We start from the raw sequence: 6,000 nt of genomic DNA, 5'->3' as shown, positions 1-6,000 counted from the left end.
TTTTTAACCCCTTCATGGATCACTGCCTTGTTGTGGCGAAGGGGCTTGTGTAACTCAGTGAAGCCATAAGCTATGCCGTGCAGGGCCACCCAAGATGGACAGGCAGAGAGTTCTGACAAAATGTGGTCCACTGGAGAAGGAAATGGCAACCCACTCCAGTATTCTTGCCAAGAAAATCCCATGGAATGCATCATAAGGCTAAAAGATATGACACCAGAAGATGAGCCCCTCAGGTCAGAAGGTGTCCAATATACTACTGGGGAAGAGCAGAGGGTATTTCCAAGTAGCGCCAGAAAGAGTGAAGCGGCTGGGCCAAAGCCGAAAGGACACTCAGCTGTGGATGTGTCTGGTGGTGAAAAGAAAATCCGATGTTGTAAAGAACAATATTGTTTAGGAACCTGGAATGTCAGATCAATGAATCAAGGTAAGTTGGAGGTGGTCAAACATGAGATGGCAAGATTGAACATCGACATTTTGGGAATCAGCGAACTAAAATGGACAGGCATGGGTGAATTTAATTCAGGTGACCATCATATCTACTATTGTGGGCAAGAATCCCTTAGAAGAAATGGAGTAGCACTCATAGTCAACAAAAGGGTGGGAAAAGCAGTACTGGGGTACAATCTTAAAAACGATAGAATGATCTCAGTACGAATCCAAGGCAAACCATTCAACATCACAGTAATTCAAGTCTATGCACCAACCATTGATGCCGAAGAAGCTGAGGTTGATCGGTTCTATGAAGACCTACAACACCTTCTAGAACTAACACCAAAAAAAGATGTCCTCTTCATCATAGGGGATTGGAATGCTAAAGTAGGAAGTCAAGAAATCACGGGGATAACAGGCAAGCATGGCCTTGGTGTACAAAATGAAGCAGGACAAAGGCTAATAGAGTTTTGCCAAGAGAACACGCTGATCATAGCAAACACGCTTTTCCAACAGCACAAGAGACGACTCTACACATGGACATCACCAGATGGTCAATATCGAAATCAGATTGATTATGTCCTTTGCAGCCGAAGATGGAGAAGCTCTATACAGTCAGTAAAAACAAGACCTGAAGCTGACCGTGGCTCAGATCATGAGCTTCTTGTTGCAAAATTCCGGCTTAAATTGAAGAACGTAGCGAAAACCACTAAACCATTCAGGTATGACCTAAATCACATCCCTTATGAATACACAGTGGAGGTGAGGAATAGATTTCAGGGATTAGACCTGATAGACAGAGTGCCTGAGGAACTATGGATGGAGGTCTGTAACATTGTTCAGGAGGCAGCAACGAAATCCATCCCAAAGAAAAAGAAATGCAAGAAAGCCAAGTGGCTGTCTGATGAGGCTTTACAAGTAGCTGAGGAAAGAAGGGAAGCGAAAAGCAAGGGAGAAAGGGGAAGATATATCCAACTGAATGCAGAGTTCCAGAGAATCGCAAGGAGAGACAAGAAGGCCTTCTTAAATGAACAATGCAAAGAAATCAAGGGAAACAACAGAATGGGAAAGACTAGAGATCTCTTCAAGAAAATCGGAGATCTCAAGGGAATGTTTTGGGCAAAGACGGGCATGATAAAGGACAAAGAAGGCAGGGACCTAACAGAAGCAGATGAGATTAAGAAGAGGTGGCAAGAATACACAGAAGAACTATACAGGAAAGATCTGAATGTCCCTGATAGCTATGATAGTGCGGTCACTGAACTTGAGCCGGACATCCTAGAGAGTGAAGTCAAGTGGGCCTTAGGAAGCATTAGTAACAACAAAGCTAGTGGAGATGACAGTATTCCAGCTGAGCTATTTAAAATCCTAAAAGATGATGCTGTTAAAGTGCTGCATTCAATATGCCAACAAATTTGGAACACTCAACAATGGCCGCAAGACTGGAAAAGGTCAGTTTACATTCCAATTCCAAAGAAGGGCAACGCCAAAGAGTGTTCAAACTACCGCACAATTGCGCTCATTTCACATGCCAGCAAGGTGATGCTCAAAATCCTACAAGCTAGGCTTCAGCAGTATGCGAATCGAGAACTACCGGAACTACAAGCTGGGTTTCGAAGAGGCAGAGGAACTAGAGATCAAATCGCCAACATTCACTGCATCATGGAGAAAGCAAGAGAATTCCAGAAAAATGTCTCTTTCTGCTTCATTGACTACGCTAAAGCCTTTGATTGTGTGGATCACAACAAACTGTGGCAAATTCTTAAAGTGATGGGAGTACCAAACCACCTTACCTGTCTCCTGAGAAACCTGTACGAGGGTCAAGAAGCAACAGTAAGAACCAGACATGGAACAATCGAGTGGTTCAAAATTGGGAAAGGAGTACGACAAGGCTGCATATTGTCACCCTGCTTATTTAACTTATATGCAGAGTACATCATGAGAAATGCCGGGTTGGATGAATCAGAGGTCGGAATTAAGATTGCCAGGAGAATTATCAACAACCTCCGATATGCAGACGATACCACCCTAATGGCAGAAAGCGAAGAGGATCTCAAGAGCCTCTTGTTGAGGGTGAAAGAGGAGAGTGCAAAAGCTGGTTTGAAACTCAACATTAAAAAAACGAAGATCATGGCATCTGGCCCCATCACTTCCTGGCATATAGAAGGGGAAGAAATGGAAGCAGTGACAGATTTTACTTTCTTGGGAGGAAAGCTATAGCCAACCTAGACAGCATAGTAAGAAGCAGAGACATCACCTTGCCGACAAAGGTCCGTCTAATCAAAGCTATGGTTTTCCCAGTAGTAATGTATGGCTGTGAGAGCTGGACTATCAGGAAGGCTGAGCGCCGAAGAATTGATGCTTTCGAACTGTGGTGCTGGAGAAGACTCTTACGAGTCCCCTGGACTGCAAGGAGGTCAAATCAGTCCATCCTAAAGGAAATCAACCCTGAGTGCTCATTGGAAGGACAGATACTGAAGCTGAAGCTCCAATATTTTGGCCACCTAATGCGAAGAGAAAACTCTCTGGAAAAGACCCTGATGCTGGGAAAGACTGAAGGCAAAAGGAGAAGGGGACGGCCGAGGATGAGATGGCTAGATAGCATCACCGATGCAATGAATATGAACTTGAGCACACTCCGGGAGAGAGCGCAGGACAGGAAGGCCTGGTGTGCTATGGTCCATGGGGTCACGAAGAGTCGGACACGACTGAACGACTGAACAACAACAACAATGTTTTTAACAAGTGGTCACAATAAAAATGAAACAGACAAAAAAATTAATTCATATGATTCATAGCATCTATATTGAAATGCACTAAAGAATTTTGCAGTTGTGATAAATCTGCTGGCAGTGATTGGCCAAGTTGCCTCAATGAGCACAGAGTGGCAGGAGAGGCCATTGGCTGGACTGCTCTTATTTTATTATTTTTATTTATTACTTTATTTATTTAGTACCTTTTTAATCCGCCCAATGACTATTGTTGTCTGGGTGGATTACAACCAGTTAAAAACTAAAATGTCATTCTAAAACACAGTTAAAAATATAAAATACAATACAAATATTTTAAAAAATAAAACACAATATAATGCAAAAAAATAAAAAATAAACAGCACAGGACGTGATAAAACAGCCATAATAATCTAGAACCAGGTCTCTAAAATGCCTGGGAGAAAAGAAAGGTCTTTGCCTGGAACAGAAAAGATAACAATGTAGGTGCCATGAACCTCTTTGGGGAGTTTATTCCATATGTGGGGTGCCACCCAGTAGAGGCTGGTGGCTCCAATTTCAGTGAGGCTGTGAATCCATTCTGGGTTTCAGTCAGAACCAGGCAGGACTCTAAAAGACTTCTTGGGGATAGGGTTCAGCACCTTGGATAGCTCTTTTAGAGTTCTGGCTGGTTTTGACTGAAACGCAGAATGGATTCACAGCCCCACCAAAAAGTGGAGCCACAAGCCTCCACTGGTGACACCACTGAGAAGGCCCTCTCTCTTATAGCCACCCACCTAGCTTCCTTTGGCAGGGCACCCAGAGGAAGGCCTCTGAAGATGACCTAAGAGCCTTAGAGATGGACAGGGCAGAGAGAAGGGCCTAAGGAAGGAGGAGGCAAATACATAATGCTGTTGCAATCTGGATGGACCTAATAGTCATAATAAACTCACTGCCATAGTCGAGATAAAGATGTTATGTTATATTAGATTAAATAATTAGATTATTTACACCATTATGTATTGATGTGTAACCTCATATGGGGATAATTATATTATTTACAGTGCACATGGTACTGATATGAATATGTGATGTCTTCATTTTCAGTTTGTATGATTTTTTACTTTTGAGGAAGCCTGCTGCAAAACAGGAGTACATCCAGATTCCTGTAAAAAACAGAAGGCCACAATCTCTACAGCACAGGTGTTTCAGCTGCAATTAATTCCTGTTTGTCCTTGCAGTATTTAGCCAGTTTCATTTACATTTCAGAATTCTGTTCCTTGTATTGTGCTGTTACTTTTGTGGTCCTTTTTGTATACACACTGATTTTGTCCCCTTATATTCTAATATATAACTCACACTCCTGTGTTCCTGGTGTGTGTGGTTTAGTATCTTTGGCTCTTGTGTTGTTACCCTTTGTACTAGCCTGCCTCAGTGTTAGCTTCATATGCTGAGCGTTGATGTTGAGCCTTGATCACAGATCGCAGGGCAACTCTGTGTCCTTGCTGCAACTTCTCACAGAAGCTGCAGCCATCCATGTTTGCAGTTAAACCGTGCAGGGCAGGCTACTGTGGACTAAATGAAGCTAGCAGACGAAATACAGACCATGTGTAACGGGGTGGGGTCAAAAGACAAGGCTTGGGCTGCAGTTCACAGTATGAGAATAGCAATATTATAAGTAGAGCTGTGAACAAATGGCCTCTCAAAATTCTCCAGCCTTTTTCCGGGCAGAGAAATTGGGGGAACAATTTCAGCAGATTTCACCTAGGGGAGAAGGAATTGCCCAACAGTTTCCCACAGTTAGGGCTTACTGTTGGCAGAGGTTGTAGCACAGCTTCTGTCTTTTTCCCTAACGGGTTTTGGTTTATTGCACTGCTCCTGCAAGTGGCAACAGCATCAACTATATTGAGGCCTCCACTTTTCTGAGGCAGAATGTCAAACTTGATGGTTGGTGGTATTTTTGAGCCACTTGGTGGTATTTTTGAGCCACTTGGTGGTTGGTGGTATTTTTGAGCCACTTGGTGGTTGGTGGTATTTTTGAGCCACTTGGTGGTATTTTTGAGCCACTTGGTGGTTGGTGGTTGGTGGTATTTTTGACCCACTTGGTGGTATTTTTGAGCCACTTGGTGGTTGGTGGTATTTTTGAGCCACTGGGTGGTATTTTTGAGCTTACCTAATCACTGCGAGGTGGCCAAGGGTGCTGTGTGTGTTTCCTCTCTCTGGTGCACATCTTTCCATTGCTCTGCAGCCTCCCAGGCCACCTGCCATTGCTGAACTGAAAAAAGCCCCATGGGAGGAATTGCCTCATGATGTCTTCCTTACGATGGCTTTAAGTGAAGTGCGGGAAGCTGAGGAGGCTACAGGCTGCCACAGAGATTACAGTACAATGACAGACGGGACACTCACACACACTCCTCAGCCACCTCATAAGTAATGTAAGCACAAGAACCCCAAACCTAACCCATGAGAAAAAATTTCTCTTCCTTTGAATTTCTTTTCGAAAGCCATTTCTTTTCTATCAAAGAGAATGAGAATGGTTGAAAAAAAATGTGGGAGAAATTTTCGGCACAGCACTAATTATAAGTGTATGTCCATTTTCATCTGTGAAATGTTGGAGAGCATGGGCCGCAGGTCAAGGGAAGTCAGGGAGCCTAGGCAGGAGGGTTGGAAAAGGGAGCAGCCCAGAGGAACAAGAGGAAGAGGAGAAGGCTGGAGGCAGGAATCTAGGATAGGAAGCAAAACTGGGAAGGAGGATGAGAGAGGAGAGATACATTTGGGAGGAGGTGATCTAAATCCATTTCATAACTTAGAGCGATGGTTATTTTACTCTTGGTAAAACTGGGGCCATTAATATGGGCCTTGA

This window comes from Heloderma suspectum, chromosome 10, assembly GCF_057233095.1.
Source record: "Heloderma suspectum isolate Gila_16-S chromosome 10, 16-S_ref, whole genome shotgun sequence".
NCBI lineage: Eukaryota > Metazoa > Chordata > Lepidosauria > Squamata > Helodermatidae > Heloderma > Heloderma suspectum.
This window is presented reverse-complemented; position numbering follows the sequence as displayed.